The 20050-nt window shown below is 42.8% G+C and overlaps 1 protein-coding gene across 2 annotated transcripts in view; it reads left to right on the top strand.

Moving 5' to 3' along the window:
• chrm3a (cholinergic receptor, muscarinic 3a) overlaps nucleotides 1–20050 on the top strand; it is a 118141-nt gene that overhangs the window by 56389 nt on the left and 41702 nt on the right. Inside the window, exon 3 of one of the 2 annotated variants that reach the window (XM_079511707.1) lies at nucleotides 3040–3179. The exons of the other annotated variant lie outside the window; for it this stretch is intronic. The gene's annotated coding sequence lies outside the window, so the exon portion shown is untranslated. The remainder of the gene's footprint in view (nucleotides 1–3039; nucleotides 3180–20050) is intronic. 2 annotated transcript variants of the gene reach the window in all.

Here is a 20050-nt window from a genome sequence, read left to right as displayed (position 1 = left end):
GAGGTGAGAATAAAGGGGCGAAAATAGATATTGGACTAACGTTTCACCGCATTCCCAAATGGAAGTTGCATGAATCAAGCCAAGTTTCCGAAATCACTAAGAGACGGCGGATGAAAAGCAGGAATCTGGTCCAGACTGCAGGGCACCGTCCTTACACCTGGGCCATAGTTAAATCAAGTCTTCAGGGACTGCTCGTTTTGCCAGACAGTCAAAGAGAGGATACCAAAAGAGAATCTGCACACAGGTGCCAAGAAATCAACCAGCTGTATGAGGATAACGGGGAACTGAAGGATGCGCTTGCCAAGAGGAATGAACAGACACATGGGATGAACATTCCCTTGATGACAGAAAAAGAAAAGTATTACACCGGACTGCCAAGCCTTGCACTTGTAATGAGTTCAGCCCTTACCTAAGAGAGCCACGGCATTGACACCTTTTCAGATGCTCTTCCTAAATCTGATGCGTATGAGACTGCCAATCATACACATGGCTCACATCTTTCATGTCAAACTAATTGTTTTGCATACACATATCAGAGAAGGTTTGCGTGAGTCTCAGACTACGTTTTTCTTACTTATAATTGTCTAACATTTATATGCTGCCTCAGTCAGTACACCCTAAAGGTATTTTTTTTTTTAAATGTTTTATATTGCCTTTTATCATGGAAAACATATACTACTTGTACTCACCTGTGGGCGGTCAGAGTTGTACATATACTGACTGTTTATCAGTGCTTCTTCATGCCTGACGACCGAAACGTTGCTCAATAAAACACTGTAGCCTAAGGGCCGATTCATACTCCTATTTTACCGCTGTTTCGGCGCTGTAGTGCCGAAATGATTTCGGCTCGTCAGAAACTTTCAGTAGCACCGAAGAGCCGACTTTAGGACGGTACCCGCCCCCCCGAACCTCAAATGACGTCACATTGTAGGCTCTACAGAGCCGAACCGACTTTTATTCGGTTCTAAAATAGGAGTATGAATCGGCCCTAAGTCAAGACAGTGTGCGGGATTCCATTTTTTTCTACGTTATCCGACGCACCTGTCCTCCGTAGGTGTGCATACGGACTTTTTTCTTCTACGTTTCTTCTATGTTTGCGTGAGACTATGCCACATCAGTTTCAGGAGACATTTGGCAAAAACTGTTTTGAGTTATTCACACAATTTTACAAAGAGAACATCCAATCTGCAGCTAGCACAAGGTCAGGCATTTTCACAGTACACATGGAACACCATGCCAAACAATTATAGCACTCCCTCTCCTGTCTTATTACATTCAGAAAGTTCACCAGACCCTGCAGTCTAAGCTCAAATCTTAATTTGTAGTTAATGTGGAGTTTATGACATTATTAAACACGTTACTCATCGTTATTCAACATTAGGCCTACGTATGTAAAGCTTGGTTCAGACCAAAGATTTTTGATGAGACATGTTGAAACTTGCAACCACTTCAGAATTCCCAAAAGTATGGTTTGCAAGATTCTAAAACAGGATAGTCAACATCATCAAGGCGACAGATTGAGACTGTAATTGTTTCCATAGCAACAGTATTGTCACATTCCCTCCAGGCTATGGGATATAAACGGCAGACTGGCCCATCCCTAAAACTGGACAGTGCACATCCAGATGACGAGTGGAGATCGTTTAAGATTCCATGAATAAAATGAAATAGCTATATACTCTCCCTTCCGTTTTCTCGTTCGCTTGCTCCTTTTTCACTCTCCCCTCTCTCACTGGCAGGTGTATGCCGTAAATGGACAGACCCACGTCTTGAATCCCATTGGGATCAGCCAACCTGCAACATTGTGATTAATTTCTCTGCAACAACTTCAACTGTCTAGTCGTGTTGTGAATATTTGGTCTGCACATACACGCTTGAGAGTAGACCAGTATTAGAGGTTATGAATAAAGTGGCCTTTTTTGGAGCTATATGTCAGGGTTGCACCTTGTGCAATACATAACACCCCTCCTCATCCCAACTCATTCACCTCTTGCCCACAGTACAAGCTGGTGTGTTTACCAGCGGCTATTGCAGAGTAAATGTAGTGTATTCCCAATTAACCTGCTGTGTCAGAGGTGCATAACCTGTGGGCAGGTAATTTAACAGCATGCTTCACCTTTAACAAGGCTATTATCTCTGCAGAAGCTCCTTTGACCCAAAGGATGAATAACATCATGATATAAGGTCTCTAATGTATCATCAAAGCACATTATGCTTTGACCTTATTTATTACAGGAGGAAGGGTGATGTTTTTCATAGGAGGCCTGAATTCCTATATGATGCCGGATTTAAAATAGAATGTTTGGATTGGAATTTTTATTTAGTGAGTATTTTTTTGAATAGAAGAACTCCAGAAAAGCAACTGTGTCATTTAGAGTTTAGCTTTGGTTAATTAAAAAGGCAACAGTGCATCACTATCTCTCTCTCTGTTTCTGGCACAACAGCGCCACTTTTGCCCCTACTGGTACTCATAGTCACATAGGTGGGTTAACACGGACATTGCTGTTCCTTGGAGTGGTTGCACCACTCAAAAATGGCATATACAGTATTACAGTGCGTCACTTAGTGCTGTGCGGCAAGCTTGTACATCCGCTATTTTTGAACATTTGAACTACTGATTTAGAAGGCATTTGTAGAATAGGCCTCAGGTCTTAACCCATTCTGGGCGGGAACCCCTTTTGGTGTTGGCATTATGTTATGCTTTAGCTATTGAAAAATAGCAGATCTACAAGCTCATAGCGCGCCACCGAGTGGCGCGCTACGAGCTTGTAGGTCTGCTATTTTTGAAAAATCGAAGAACGACTGACATAGAAACATAGCTTTTTCAGAAAACTGTCAGGATGTAGAAGACATTTTTAGAATCTGATCTCAGGTCAAAATGGGTTGGGTTAATCTGATAATTGTGCCATACAGTAGGTATACAATAGCTGTTTGAGGATGTCCATCAAAGTTATACTGACATCCAGATTCCAGATAGGGTCTCCTATATGCCTGGGCTCTAGGTGGTCGGTTTATTCCACTGTGGGCTTTGATTGGCAGGTGAGCAAATGGCAAGCGTATCCGGAGGCCCTCGGATCAGAGGATGATACACAGACAGAAATAGACACCCAGCATCGACAGACACAGGTGCCTGAGCAGTGGCATGAACTGAAGCAATTGCGTCCCCACTGGAAAGTCAGGTTGGATAAACTCTATATTCACTCTTCTTACCTTCTCTCCATACGAAATAAATCTAATGATTATTTGATCATTATAGTCATTTTTGAGTGGTGTAAACCACTCCTACAACTGGCTTTGTTAGTCTGTCTGTCTGTCTGTCTGTCTGTCTGTCTGTCTGTCTGTCTGTGCAGAAAAAATGAGCATGGTTGCTACGTTCACCCAGTTCACCCGGGTGTGATTTCATTATGTCAGACATTACGTCAGACCACAGCTGATCAGGCTATATAAGACCTTACACCACTCAGTTCACACGGGTGTGATTTGTATAGTTTAATAAGGCTGATGACTGTATAATTCACACAACATGTTTTATCTTGCCACATCATCTGATAATATTAGCAATATTACCACCTACGGTAATAATCATTAGTGTGTTAGTCAGAAGGATGACAGTAACCCGATCACATGTGATGTTATTGCTCTCTCACTCTCATATTCTTAAAAAGAAAAGAAGGCATTTTTCCTGTGGACAATTTATTCCACTTCTTTGGTGGTGAGCTTGCATGGCGTCAAGCACTGCATCACTAATGGAGGTTTCTCACAAAGACACTTATACTTGACGGTCTCTCCTTGGGTAGCTATAGCTATATGGAGGGACTACATTTGCTCCCCCACACTCAGACATCAGGCTACTATGGACATTGGACACACATAGACATACAAACACCCACCTCATCCTGTCTCTATTTGACGACTGCAATATCATTTCACCTGTGTGGTCCCTGGGCTGTGAACCAGGAAAGAGAGGAATATCGACATTAACTCATTCACTGTCGGATTTAATACAAATCTAATACTAAATGTACCACCCACTGCTAGATTTTTTTTTAAAGTAGTCACTGAATATTCATCTTCACTGCGATCGCACCGCGGACCGTTGATAATCAAAGAGAGATTCGCTGCGCGTCTGTAAAAGAAAACGGGGGAAATCCGTCCATCTGTTCAATAGTTGAACAAACACTATTTCTGAGAAGACATAACAAATTATTGTCTGCTGTGTTGCTTTACGATCTGTAGTGTACACTGTGTCATTTTATTACACAATAAAAGAAACGCAAAATAAAAATAGCAGGCTGAGAGGCGGCAAGACCAAAGGTTCCCATAAGCTTTGCTGGACCAAATGATCACAGGAGAAGGATGGAATGAAGGAGAGAACGGTGAGATAAATAGGATCATTAAGGCAGGGAATCGAAACACTGTGAGGAACGTATGCCACCCCATTTTGAGGGAATACTATTAGCCCATTTAGGCCTGACGTTGAAATAAATAAAAAGTCTCCTGAAAGAATATATATTCAAAGATTTGTGCCACATTTTCACGATTTTTAAAAAATAGCAGACCTACAAGCTCGTAACGCGCCACTCGGTGGCGCGCTATGAGCATGTAGATCTGCTATTTTTCAATAGCTAAATAATGCTTAGTTAAAACACCAAAACGGGTTCCCGACTTCCCGTCCAGAATATTTTATCATATTTTTAATCATTACTATTTTTGAGGGGCGCTAGATCCCCCTATATACAGCTTTTGTCCCAATAAAATGTCCACAACACAAACATTAAATGCCATTGACAATGAATGGAAGATTTACGTCATCTTGTCCCCACACGTCTCATATTTGCCATCGACAATTAAAGGAGAAATTAGGTTAAATATCCGCCAAATATGACGTAAATTTGTGGCATTCTGATTGGCCAATATGAGATGATACATAATGATGTACGATGATAAGAGCGCCCCTCACTTCACACTGGTGTGATATTATTCCCACCAGGCCAGAACGGCAGAAGGTTGAGGTATTATGTGTTCATTCCGTGAGTCTGTCCGTCTGTCTGTCCATCGTCTTGTCTGTGAGCAGCTAATCCTGGGCAACACTGCACTGAGACTTTACACACACTGAGTGTGTGTGTGTAAAGTGTCACAGTCATGGAAGAATTTCCACTCCAAATTAGCGTCATAACAGGCCCCATAAAAAAGATTAGCAATGTTTTACTGTTCAAACCGTGTGGGGCAACATGCCATAGACCCATTTGGATGCATTTTGGATTCCACAATGCCCTGCTGTTTTGCATCATCTACATTTACACTGGTAAATGTCTCAAGCTTAAGAAAAATCACAATTTACATTGCTTGTTCCAGCCATTATGCCCATGCTATGTTTGATCAATCACATTTGTGTGAAGTGAGGGGCGGCCAGATTTTTAGGGGCATGTTGATGTTCTCATGTCCTTGAAAAATGAAATACATTTACTCCAAGATGTATTTATATCAGCGGGATGACTTACTTACCCTAAACACACATTAAAGTCCATAGACTTGACTGGCACAAATTACATCCTAAACAAACATTAAAGTCCATAGACTTGACTGGCACAAATTACATCCTAAACAAACATTAAAGTCCATAGACTTGACTGGCACAAATTACATCATAATTTACCCTAAACAAACATCAAAGTCCATAGACTTGACTGGCACAAATTACATCATAATTTACCCTAAACAAACATCAAAGTCCATAGACTTGACTGGCTCAAATTACATCATAATTTACCCTAAACAAACATCAAAGTCCATAGACTTGACTGGCACAAATTACATCATAATTTACCCTAAACAAACATCAAAGTCCATAGACTTGACTGGCACAAATTACATCATAATTTACCCTAAACAAACATCAAAGTCCATAGACTTGACTGGCTCAAATTACATCATAATTTACCCTAAACAAACATTAAAAGTCCATAGACTTGGCTGGCCTATGACGTAATTTTGGAAAGCTAGCGCCCCTCAAAAATTTAAAGGTTCACAGTTCACAGTTCACAGAGTATGTTACTCTGCATAAAACCCCATTGACTGAATTACCATGCCCCTGTAGCCTTGCTCCCCCTCCATACATCAGCTATTAGGCCTAACAAAGTTAATGCTCTCAATTATCTATTCCCCTGTTAGGTTCTTATCCGTCTCAGTTCGATTGGCCCTGGAGATCACCTCATCAGTAAATGATGGGGGTGGTGGAGTTCAATCAATTCATACAGCTTTGGTTCTGTACTAGCCTACCGTTAGCTTTACCATTCACATACTGTAGATGTTGCACACGCATGTTGATCAAGAATGCAAGAAAATACAATAAGGTATATGCATTCTCAATAAACTATATAAAAAGTAACAGTGCTTTTACTATGAGTTTTACAATTCCTTGAGGGATGTGTTTATTGACGATATCGATATGCAGACCGCGGGCATCTTGCCAGCAAGGTGGTAACTAGACGCAATGTCCCTTTGACAGCTCATACATCCAAACAGAAAAGTCCTATCTGATTGTATTAAACAACGTCAAACTCTGCAGCTGTACGGAAAGCTTGAATTATCATTTTTGAGGGGCGCCTCCTATATTCAGCTAGTGTAGATTTCTGTCCTAACAAACATTGAATGCCATTGACAATGAATGGAGAATTTACGTCATACCGTATGTAGACGTGCAAACCGGTATTTTTGTTAAATTCCCATTGACAATGAATGGAGAATTTACGTCATATGTGTCTGAGAAAAACGGTATTTTTGTGAACATTTACTAAAAATCACACCCGTGTGAACTGAGTGGTGTACGGCCTGTCTGACGTAATGAAATCATGTCTGACGTAATGAAATCACACCCGGGTGAACAGGTTGAACATAGCAACCATGCTCATTTTTTCTGCACTAACAAAGCCAGTTGTAGTGACGTAATGAAATCACACCCGGGTGAACAGGGTGAACATAGCAACCATGCTCATTTTTTCTGCACTAACAAAGCCAGTTGTAGGAGTGGTTTACACCACTCAAAAAAGGCACAAAATATGTTCAGATGGATGTCTGTGGACAAAATATTAATCTGGGGTTCCTTGGTGTGAAGAAATGTGGAAGCAAGCCCAAATAAGCAACTACTGTACACTTTAGAATCAAGCCCAAAAAAACATCAACCAGCAACTACCAATAATTTATTTGCAAGTGACTTTACAGAAAAAAACAAGTCAAAGGTTGCTTATAATAAGCAGACATGGCAACGCGGCCTGAAGGAAGTAAAGCAAAAATGTGGATAGCCTTGACCAATGCCATATTGGATGCTGACCAAACAGTCCCCAGCTCTATAATGCTGAAGGAGGGCTTTCGGTGTCATCTGCTAACTCTATATGTATACGTGGGTGTGTGGAATGTGCATTTTATGTTTATGTGCAAGTAAAAGGTTAGTCCTGTCTTCAGTACCGTGAAAAAATTAAAGGGGGTTGGGTGGAGATAGGAACGAGGATGAATACATTGAGATGGAGTAAAGTACTTGGCAGGTTAGAGGACGGAGAAAGATGTGTAAGAGGATAAAGATCTTTTCCTAACCTCCCACCATTGCTCAGTTACAATGAGGTGAAGTGTGCCACAGGAGAGCCGAGGCATGTCAGAGGCTACTTTTAGTCTATGCTAACAGCGAAAGGGATAACGAATTTAATCCTTCTGTTGAGATACCGTTTCTTAAATCGGCACCGTTGAGTATGTGTACATGAGCTGAGTCCCGAGGGTAAAAAGAAAAAGAAAACTCATACCGAACTCATACTGTATATGCATATTCCAAAGCTGCTGCATCCAACCTCAGCCAACCCAGTGAGCTTGACCTCCGTCTTGTTGGGTGAAATGAGTTGTTGAAAAGCAGACATGTTTGACTGGGTGTAAAATTCCACTTTAACACACCGCTGGCTTTCACAAATATGCCAGGCAGTACTTTGCCTGCATATGAAATGATGAATGTACTTTCCTACTGGTCTTAGCATTTGCAACTAATGCAAGGTTGTATTTTGGGTCTTGTTCTGTCAAATACAAAAAAAAGACAAATTGAATGAAGTGCTTTTAATAAAAGAAAACGGCAATAGACTAATTCAAGCCTCCCACGGGAAGAGAAGAAAAAGAGCTCTCTAGACTCTCTAGAGAGCCTTTTTTGCAAAGGAAAAGGCTGAATCAATGGAGTGTCATTAATTGTGGAACAGGGTGGTATTCTTGGCTTCAATAATTCACGCCGCAAATGGCTGCAAGCACTATTGCACCTCACAAATCACCCTGGCGGTTAGCTTATGGGCAATGATAAATGTACGCCGGGCCTCTTAGTTGCAGAGAAATGAACAAGAAAACACGCATTTGAGGTAAGGCCTCATTAAAATCATATTGGTCCACTTGACTGGCAGTCGACTCTCAGGAATGTATGCCTCCGTAGTCGCTCGCGACCCCCCACCCCAAGCCGTCCTTCCGCCAGTGGTCTGGCTGAAGCATACCAGGCAGCCCTTCATGAATACTGGAAACAAAGGTGTCATATTTAGACATTATACCAAATGAATGGAGAGGTAACACATTAGGTAACTATACAGTATATACACATACTTAAAGGGGCATTCCACTCATTTTCAACATTTTACTATGTCATTAATATACCTTAGAGCTGTTGTGTGGAAATAATAAAAAAGTCCCCCCCATTCTGTGTTTCCTAGAACTAGAGGTCTGAAAAAAAATCACCATGTTAATGATTTTTTTCATAATTACAGTTCTAGGAAACACAAAATGGGGGGACTTTTTTATTATTTCCACACAACAGCTCTAAGGTATATTAATGACATAGTAAAATGTTGAAAATGGGTGGTTTTCCCCTTTAACTATAATAATCTCTCTATTTCTCTATTTCTCTCTCTCTCTCTCTCTCTCTCTCTCTCTCTCTCTCTCTCTCTCTCTCTCTCTCTCTTACACACTTTTTATGTCAATGAATGTCGATAAACCAAAGAGAATAAATAAGAGCAGTCGGGGGTTAAATCACAGCCTTACCGTATGACTCAGTAACTCTTTGTTTATTTTCCTAACTACAACTGGCAAATTACCAGGCGTCCAATTACCTCTCACTCACTATTGATTTATGGCAATTTAGATTTGAAAGCTGAGCTTGGGTTGTCATCTGTTTATTTTCTCTCAGGCCTGATTCCAAAGTAGTTAAATATTCACGCTGTGTGCCTGGAAGAGGAGAATAGATATTGAACAGGCAACACTCGACGCTTACTGTATGTGCATAGACACTGTACAAACCTACTGCATTATAAAGCAGAGGGCAAGAACACGCACGCACGCACCCATACGCACACGCACGCACACACACACACTTTATTCATTTACTGTAGCAGACGCTATTAATCCAGAGCGATTTACTGTAAGCAAGAACAACACGGTAATACATCAGATACATATAAATTAGGGATGCACGATATAATCCGTAGCATAATCGGAATCGGCCATATCAGCCATAAAAATGCCATATCGGCATCGTAACGGTCTATCAAATGTGTACTTTGCTCAGCCAATCAAATCATCGCTATGGGGTGATCGGCCAATCACAAGCCAATGTTCACAAACCTGGAAAGCTGGGTATAGGAGGGGCTTGCGCCCTAAAAAAAATCACCTGCAAAGAATTTCTTGACAGGGTATAGCTCATAACATAATTATCTACGGTGGATTTCTTTAGGGGCGCTAGCCCCTCCTACACCCAGCTTTGTCTGTTTGTGTGTACCCCATAGCGATGATTTGATTGGCTGAGCACCCCATAGTGATGATGTGACTGGCTGAGTAATGTAGCCAGAAGGCAAAGCTCTCTGTCTACCAAGCAATGCTACTCTCACCTATGGTCATGAAGTGTGGGTCATGACCGAAAGAATAAGGTCGGAATACAAGCGGCCGAAATGGGTTTTCTCCGACGGGTGGCTGGCATCGCCCTTAGAAATAGGGTGAGAAGTTCAGTCACGCGAGGGAGACTCGGAGTAGAGCCGCTGCTTCTTCACCTGGAAAGGAGCCAGCTTAGGTGGTTCGGGCATCTGGTTAGGATGCCTCTCGAGCGTCTCCCTAGGGAGGTCCTCGATGCACGTCCCACTGGGAGGAGACCTCGGGGCAGACCAAGGCGCAGATGGAGGGATTACATCGACTCACTGGCCTTGGAACGCCTCGGGATCCCCCAGGAGGAAGTTACTAATGTTGCTCTGGAGAGGAATGTCTGGAGCTCTCTGGTGGAGCTGTTGCCCCGACCCGACTACGGATAAGCGGTTGAAGATGGATGGAGTAATGTACGTATTGAGGATAAAAAGTGAGGACAGAAAAATTGAGGACGCCACAAGAGATTTTCCTTGAGGATTAGCCGTGAGGAATTGAGGATAAATGGACTTGAGGGTAAAAAGTGTGGACAGAAAAGTGAGGACGCAAATTGTGATTGGCCAGAATGTGATGATTCATGATGATGTATGATGACAGCGAGCGCCACTCACTTCACATGGGTGTGATTTTTATGAAACAAACACTTTAAAAATCACACCCGTATGAAGTGAGGGGTGCTCTTATCATCGTACATCATCATGACGTAACATATTCTATTTGCTCAAACACATACGTAAATTCTCCATTCATTGTCAATGGCATTTATTGTTTGGCTTTGGGATTTTATTGTTTGCACTAGGCTGTGCAGTATCTGCTCTACAAGGTTGTTGTTTTAAGTGGTGCAACCACTTCATTAAGGAGCTATGTGTGTCTGTCCCTGGGTCCCTGGCTGGGTCCCTGGCTGGGTCTGTCCGAGCACGAAAATAGCGTTTGGTTTGTTTTCACAACCAAGTGTCACTGTTGCGCAGCCTAACACACACACACACACACACACACACACACACACACACACACACACACACACACACACACACACACACACACACACACACACACACACACATAGTAACTGTATGATTTCGGGTGTGACAATACAGTACAGTGACAGTACAGTACAGTAGAGGGACCCCCACACGGTAACTCTGTCATTTCTCAACCGTTTTGGACGCGGGCGGCTCGCCGGAACCGGCCTGGCCCCCTGGGTGCGTTCCTGGGGACCCCCCGGGGACCGCCACACGGAGTTGCACCACTTACTTCACACGGGTGTGATTTTGTTTTACCTCCATTCACTTTTACTTAAATCGCTTCCACATGGACCATGCAATCAATATACTTACTATCAGTGAAACAACTGCCACAGATCATTGTCTAGTGGATTTCTGTCTTGGCTTCCTATCACACCCATTTTCAGGTTGCACAGGTTTTGTGTTTGTAGTTGCATTGTTTTTCTTTTAGCCACATTGCATCTTACTTGGCAGGAAATCCCCAACATTTCAATTTCAGATTCAGAGCGTGGCTGGCATGATTCTACACGTACACACGCTGTTGATAAAGACCACAAGCACGATAAGCATTGATAGAGAGAGAGAGAGTGGTGTCTGCTAATTCCCCCACACAGTAACTCTGTCATTTATCGACCGTTTCGGATGCGGGGCGGCTCGCCGGAACCGGGCGTGATTTTTTTTCTTTTGTGTGTATGCCTGCAGTCACAGAGAAAAGGCCTGATCGGAACAACTGAATACCAAGCAAACATGACAGAGGCAGAGCTGTGCTGATAAATGTGTTCTCGTGAAAACGTGTAAAAGGGAGAGGGTTATGAATGGTGAGTGTCATCTCAGCTTTTAAGCACTTTCATCCCGGCAGCCCTGTTTTGGGCTTGTTTCACCTAGAAGTATTTTGTTGTGGCTATTTTGCCCACTTCTTTGCAACACTGTTATACAGTACAACAAAGTATAAAATATGGCTTAATGGGACACTTAACTAACACTTAGGATCGGCCATACAATAGTGCACCAACCGGACTCTGAAAATGCTGGCATAAATACTGCATGTACTGTGTGAGATACCTAACACATACAACCCCCCCTCTCCTTCCTCTTCGCTCTCCCTCCTCTTTCTTGCTCACACTGTTGACACATCCTCATTATCCTTCGTAGTTATTGTGGTGGAGAGGTGCATAGGGAGAGAGGGGGAAAAACAGAAAAATAGCACTTTTGATGAAAAGCTCAACGGTTTCAAGAGGACAGAGTAGCGGAGAGATTCACTGGGAAGGAGAGAACGAGAAGAAAGTGAAGATGGATCGGGACTGTGAATGATGAAGAGGAAAAGGACGAAGCGCGAGTGTCGTGGCGCGAACAGGCGGATGGAGAGAGAATAATGATTCGAGAAAACAGGACGAGCTCGCTGAGGTGAAGGATGGGGGGGGCAGTCAAAGGAACCATATGGAGATCAGCATAATGGACCTGAGAGAAGAGAGACGGTCTGAGAGAGACAGAGCAGATTAGAGCCACAGTAGCATACGGTCTGAGGAGATACAGCTGTCTCCTGTCCAAGTGGCTGTTGTACAATCAGCCTAATTAATCAGTAAGCATAGGAGGGTACAGTGTAGCCATGGGTAGTCCTCTACTACTTCAGTCCGTTGAAGTCGTTTCACACACTATCTCTATAGTCATGTGTTCACTGTGTGCCTTTGTTGTCTTGTATTGTGTATTGTTTTGTTTTGTATTGTATCTGTATGCTGCAGGGCGGGTCCTTGGGGTCCAAGACAAATTTCTCCCTTGGGAGACAAAATAAAGAAACCTTGAACCTTGAACCTTGTGTTTAAGATGGATCTGTCCGATATTTCATATTCCATCCTGATTGGCTAACATTGGCTTTCAAAGTTTGCAGGATTGGCCCTTTTGAAACAAAAAGCCTCAAATCATGAACACAGCGTGCAATTTACGTGAAATCTTTCACAGACTTTCCTACTAGGCTAGCTCATAACATGTCTACGGTGGATTTTTATTAAACAAAGACTTTACAGATTGAAAGAGGATAATTCAAGCTTTCCTATACAGCTGCAATGTTGGTGATTTTGACGTTGTTTAATATAATTAGAGAGGACTTTTCTGTTTGGATGAATGGGCTGTCTATGGGAAGTAGCATCCCCACCTAGGTATCACCTTGCTGGCAAGATGGCTGCGGTCTGTATATGGCCAATAGCGTCCGAAGCAGCAGCACCCTTAGAGTATATAACTCTATGAAAGCACCGAATAGCTACACTAAGCTAAGCAAAGTCTACTTACACATGAAAACAGTAGCGCTGGTAGGAATCGGTGGCCGTGGTCCCCGCTGGCATCTCGCTCTTCCAGCAGCTCAAGTTGGTTTCAACCTGGCATACAACTTGTACAAAGAGCAAATAGCACCCAACCCAGCTGCCTCTTACATACCCGTTTTTATTTCCAGGGAGAAAAGAAAAGTCTGGGACCGAGTCCACTTAAATTCGGCATAGAGTAGTGCAAACGTCGATCACTCTCTGCTGATTTCTGATCGTCTGCACCTTTGTTAAATTGACCCACACACGCACATCCGTACACACACACACACACACACACACTCCTCTCTCTCTCTGTCACTCTAATTAATTAGTCTCATGTCACGCAGCTGTGTCTAGATTCTCCCGGCGGACCCTGCCGGGAGCTGCCTAATGCCATAGAAAGCATAGGTGGACCCCAGGCTACCTCTTACACAGACGGCTGGAAAGCCTGGTGATGCGACTACTCCATGTCCCACAGCAGACAGACAGCTGTCACCTGGCTCTTCTCTGTATTCAAAGCAGATTCCTTCTCTTGACTACTCTTTATTGTTTTTGAGGGGCGCTAGCCCCTCCTATATACAGGTTTAATGTTTGTTTTTAGTTAAATGTTTGTTTTAAAAACGCCATTGACAATGAAGGGAAAATTTACGTCATCTTGTCCCTAACACAAACATTAAATGCCATTAACAATAAAGAGAATTTAATGTTTGTTTTGTCACCGTTTGTTTTACATCACCATTATATCACCTAATCAACATGAGTTAGACTTTAATATATTAGCGCCCCTCACTTCACACGGGTGTGATTTTTTAAATTCGGATTTTCCCCTGCTGTTCCGCCATGTTGTAAACACGATGTGCACATGTACACGCTCTCACGCACACCAAGGCCCGCCCCTGCTCAATCATCCTGATTGGATGAATGCTTTCTACCCTAGGGGTTTTTTTTACCCCAGGGGTTCACTGGGGATAGGGAGGAACTCCTTATATGGTCAGCACACTATATAGTAAGGGCTATTAGCAGAAAAAATTACAAATTTGGTGATATCTGAATTAAGAAAAATCACTGAGGCCTTTAATACTGGTCACTGTGTGCTGTGTAATATCACCAAATTCAATTTCCAAATGGGGAAGAGGAGGGGACAACCATAAAATATGTCTTTTCACAACGGGCCGGAAATCCCCTTTGCTGCATGGGTAATTTAAGGTTTTCTGCAATAAATGTCTCACATAGTATTTCATTAGGCGAGCTAAGGTTATAAAATGCTTACTTGATTCTGTTGCCTCACTCCCTCACTACCAGAGCAGTATTTCATCCTTCTCATGAATCCTAACTGTAATCTGGAGCTCTCATCAGCACCTTAAATGCACGTTCACACTGATTGTACCATGAGTCACCATCCAAAAAGGTCATCTCTTGTAACAAATTGCCTGGAAACTACATTCTGTTTTTCTGTATCGTATCGTCCACAAAGTCTTCGAAGGAAAATTCGACGGTGATGCCTGGTGGTGCTATTAAAGGCTTTGCTTTTCCCTACAGCATTTACTACTGACGTTCTGCAGATCTGACAGGCTTCTCCCAGGAATACCTTGCACTTTATTGGATTTGCACTTTTCGTAAAAGTTGTTTTCAAAGGACAGAGGAGTTCATGTATCAGATATCTGACACAGCAGGCTAGCGCCTGGAAGGTGTTTCATTATGAATTTAAATTAAGTTGTCTAATTTTGTGAAGAATGCCCAATTTGGGGGAGTGGGTAACAGGGACTGCTGAAAGGTTTCCCCGTGTGTCACATCATCTATTGAGCTGAAATAGCGAAATACTTAACGTCAAGAAGAGAGTGTGGCTGGGTGGGTGTGACTGTGAATTGACAATGATAATTAGCCAGACAGACTCCTGTCTCTAGCTGTCGGGGAGACGGCCAGCTCAGCTCACTGTGACTGCAACAGGAGGCTATTACAGTTATTGGCATGTGTCTCCTCAGAGAGATTTGTATATAAGCTACTGATGAACGTCTATGGTTCCGTCATTGGTCTTATTCGCTGTGTTTATGCCCACTCTTTTATCTGTTCTGTGCAGAACCCCAGCAGACATCTTATTTGTCAATACAGGAAATGACAACTGATAGAGTGATTTAGTCTGATTATATTATGTGTATCGTGTGACGAACGTACATTTGCCTCAATACCATTGCTTAATTAAAAAAATAAAAAGCTGATAGGCTGCCGGCTGCTTTGTTTGCAGTTGTTGATTATCATTGTGAAGGATGAATGTGCAAGGCCTAATATGATCTAACAAGCAAATGGCAAAAAAAAGTAAAACATGATATAAAAAAATATAAATATATAACAAGCTGTTGTAATCCACATTATCTGTGTGTGTGTGTGTGTGTGTGTGTGTGTGTGTGTGTGTGTGTGTGTGTGTGTGTGTGTGTGTGTGTGTGTGTGTGTGTGTGTGTGTGTGTGTGTGTGTGTGTGTGTGTGTGTGTGTGTGTGTGTGTGGGGGGGGGGGGGGGGGGAGAGGCATTTGTCACTGCAGTTGCTACTACAAGCTGGTTCCACCGGTCAGTGGGGAGTGTTGGGCGGGATGAGTAAGAAGAAGGCTTTATGTCGTCCTTGTGGGGGCTCCTCACTGGCAGGTGAGTCTGTAGAATATAACAGGAGGAATTAACTAACTTGGTGTTATTTCTCCCTTTCTCTTGTTTTTGTGAATAAATTAACAGAAAATATTGCGACTTACTCGGAAATTAGTTTATGGATGATAAAGGGGGGTCTCAGCAAGAATGCAGTTTTCGATTGATTGAAGTAAGTAAAAAAGAGAAAAAGGCTGCACACTCGTAGCCACGATGCTGTATATTTATTGACAAGAATCCAACGTTTCGACCTAGGAGGTCTTCTTCAGGGAATGAATTCGATTGAAGTAAGCCTTGCATTTTTATTATTCAAGTGCTGTCTCTTTCATTGTCATAGCAGAGGAGGAAAAGGGCCACTGTGTCGTTATAAGAGAGGCTCTCATAAGTAAGTCTTTGTTACATCGCAGAATGAAAGAATGAAAGAAAGAATGAAAGAGCTGACTGTGTTTTCATATGGACCTGCGGCTGCATTCTCCTGTCTATGCAGTGTGCGTTATCCAAACACAGTCGAAACAAAAGCACAGTTAATAATTCTCATCATTGAAAAAATGTACACAAGATAAAAGAGATGAAATTGTACTTATTTTGAAATCAGCAAATTGCTTTTCATGCCACTAAATTGAAGGAAAAGGAGTATGAGCGAAGTCTGAGAGGATGACTACAGTGAGTGAATATATTACGAAGGTGTCATTTCCTCTTGTGGTACCTGGAGAGACGGACGGTGATGAAAACCACTTCAAAGTACAACATTAGGATGCTGTTTGTGGCGTTAAATCTGTCTGCAGGCGTTTTTCCTGGCATGACATTCTCGACTAATCATATCCCTTTTTCCATCACCACAGTTGTAATTGCAATGGAAAACGCACGCACGCACGCACGCACGCACGCACGCACGCACGCACGCACGCACGCACGCACGCACACACACACACACACACACAAACTCTGTTCCTATCTTCTATCTTCTCAGAGCTTTCTTCTTAACCTTTACATGAACCAAAATAATTAATGCATAGGGTATTACCCGATCCCATCCATCATATCATTTTATAAACATAACAGATATTCCTAGAACAAAGGAAATCCCTACTCAAAGAAGGGGGGGGGGGGAACAAAGCCACACTAAAGAACACCAAATTTCCTCTCTCGCTTCGACACTCCATTTCTACATTACCCTGCCTTGAGGAGGCTCGTGCCATGTGGCCAGGTGGAACCATTTGTACATTACCCTGCCTTGAGGAGGCTCGTGCCATGTGGCCAGGTGGAACCATTTGTACATTACCCTGCCTTGAGGAGGCCCGTGCCATGTGGCCAGGTGGAACCATTTGTACATTACCCTGCCTTGAGGAGGCCCGTGCCATGTGGACCAGGTGGAACCATTTGTACATTACCCTGCCTTGAGAAGGCCCGTGCCATGTGGCCAGGTGGAACCATTTGTACATTACCCTGCCTTGAGAAGGCCCGTGCCATGTGGCCAGGTGGAACCATTTGTACATTACCCTGCCTTGAGAAGGCCCGTGCCATGTGGCCAGGTGGAACCATTTGTACATTACCCTGCCTTGAGGAGGCCCGTGCCATGTGGCCAGGTGGAAACATTTGTACATTACCCTGCCTTGAGGAGGCCCGTGCCATGTGGCCAGGTGGAAGTGGAACCTACTGGAATTAGATCATCGAGAGAAATGATGGACAGTACAGGCCCAACGAGTAGTCATGCAGTCGCACACAATTTAGTGCCAGAACACAAGATATACATTCGCTGTCCGTTCCGCCCCAATGCCTCCGCCACGTGCCTCCCACCTACAGTATCCTGGCCGGGTGGATGCTTTTAACCGTACACAGTTGACCGCAGAATCATAGCCCCCTCCGCCCCCTCATTTTACATGCTTAGTTTTATGCTCTCGTATCTCCTCCTTCCAGATTGACCTGCCTTTTTACCTCATCTCATACCCCATTACCTCCTCTTTCTTCCTCTGCATCCTCTCTTCTAATCATCTCTTTCTTTCTTTCTTTCTTTCTTTCTTTCTTTCTTTCTTTCATTCTATATTTCATTCTATATTACTCTCCACGTCCGTCTGATTTTCTTTCACCTGCACCAACTTGCCTGTACTGTACAACTGCTTTCATTTCCTTTAGCTCTGTGCCATTTGTCTTCTGTCCTCCATGCAAGAAGGTTAAGCAAATGTAATTTACCCATGCTGTGTGTCATATGCTTGCGTACTCCAAGATACATTTGTCTTTTTCTTCCATCTGTGATGTTATCGTTGTTGTCTCTCCAAGCCCCACATTTCTTGAATAACCTTTTTTTATTCCAAACATTATTTGTCATGATAATAGACAGTTTCATATTGGCAGGATGCCCTTTGGCACAGACTATATGGTTCTGTTTTCCCTCTCTCCAAACGGTGTACTTCACATTCTAACAGCTTGGCTATCCATCAAACATACAGTGTTTGTCTGTCTCCAGGGTACAGGTGATTTATTATCCCAGTGGAAATTGCGGTGCTGATGTGGTAGTTTGCTTCAAAAGCAACCACCCAAAGTCCAACAGTGGAATTCGGGACAACAAAGGAGGGAGTAAGGACATATTCCATCTGTGACAGCTCTGGTGCATTAAGACAATACAGTAAATGCTTTAATGAGGCCTATGCTGTATTGACAATTGCCTCACATTCCATATAGGCTAATTTATACAATTCAAGCTTTCAGGCTGCCACCTCATTGTTTTTGCCCAGATTTTCCTTCTGGGTTCTTCCGCCAAAAATAGCAGTTCTGGCTTAAAGGGATAGTTCACACATTTTTTACTTAAAGGTATATTCAGTGATTTCACTTAATTCAAATATCACTTATTCTTTCTTATTTTTTGGATAATCCTCCCTACTATAAAGTGTGCTGACCATATAAGGAGTTCCTCCCTGTCCCCAGTGAGCCCCATGGGGTCAAAAAACCCTAGTTTCGGTTTGGGCTTTGGGTGGCAAAGCCTTCATCCAATCAGGATGAGAGGGGCCTTCCTCCAATCATGATCGAGTGGGGCGGGCATTGGTGCACGTGCTGTTGGTCTGTTGTACTTCCCCCACTGTAGAGCGTGTGCATGTGCACATCTTGTTACCGGGTGGACCGGGTTTTTTTTCCCAAATCACCCAAATCACTGAATGCCCCTTTAAGTTGTATGAAATACTTGCCATTAATATAGTGGTTGCAACTGTATTAATTGATTGCCCGAGTCCCGTGGTGGGAGTTCTGCACCTGGGCCACACATTAAAAGTAAATGAATCCACAAAACTAACATTATTTGTTTTGTTGACGTATTTCTAAAATATTAGCGCAACTTTCGTTCAACTTTGACCCCTCTATCACATGGAACTATTTTTTGGGTAGTGATATGGACACAGAACACATAGTTATGTGTAATAGAGGGGTCAAAAATGAACGAAAATTGCACTATATGGTAGAAATAGGTCAACAATACAAGTGGAAGCCCACGACCATTGGCCAAAGGGTGGCGCTATATACAGTAGCACTCAATTGAAAATGATAACTTTGAAGCTCATGAACCGTTTGAGCAATAAAACTTTGATATGCATATGCGTCTCCTCATGCATCATGCCGACAACTTTCGTGTTCTGACTTTTGACCTTTGACCTTTACATCTATCATTTTGAATTATATGAGAAACAGTTTAAAATCTATCTCTTCCCGGGATCTTTGATCAAAACGCACGGACATTTCTACACAAAGTTTGGACCTATATCGGCAAAAAATCGGGAGTACATTTTTAAGTGAAAAAAAAGCTTTGTCACATGTTTATGAAACTGTATAGTATGGTAGAGGATCATGCCAAATAGCTCTTACTCCAATTGGCCAAAGGGGGGGCTATAGCAATCGTTTGAAAAAGAAAACTTTGAAGAGGCATTACTCATGCCTCGTTTGGCCAAAATCCATGGATCTTGTTTACACATGTGCCTTGACTCATGCGGAACACATCTGTCACTTTGACCAGTAAGCTCCGCCCTCAGATTTCCGCCATTTTGAGCAGTTTGAAAAACGCTTAAACCTGCTCAACAGCAGTGTCGTTGAGCAGCCTGCATCGCTCAGTTCACATGGGTGTGATTTTTCTTATTGCTTGGTCCCGTCTTATGGCTGCATGCAGCTATATTGTTTTCATCGCTTATTGCCTTCCTGCTTGGCCACCATTATCACTGCT

The sequence above is a fragment of the Electrona antarctica genome, assembly GCF_951216825.1.
Source record: "Electrona antarctica genome assembly, chromosome: 10".
NCBI classification, from domain to species: Eukaryota; Metazoa; Chordata; class Actinopteri; order Myctophiformes; family Myctophidae; genus Electrona; species Electrona antarctica.
The sequence above is the reverse complement of the archived record's forward strand: the minus strand, read 5'-3'. Positions and strand labels throughout refer to the sequence as shown.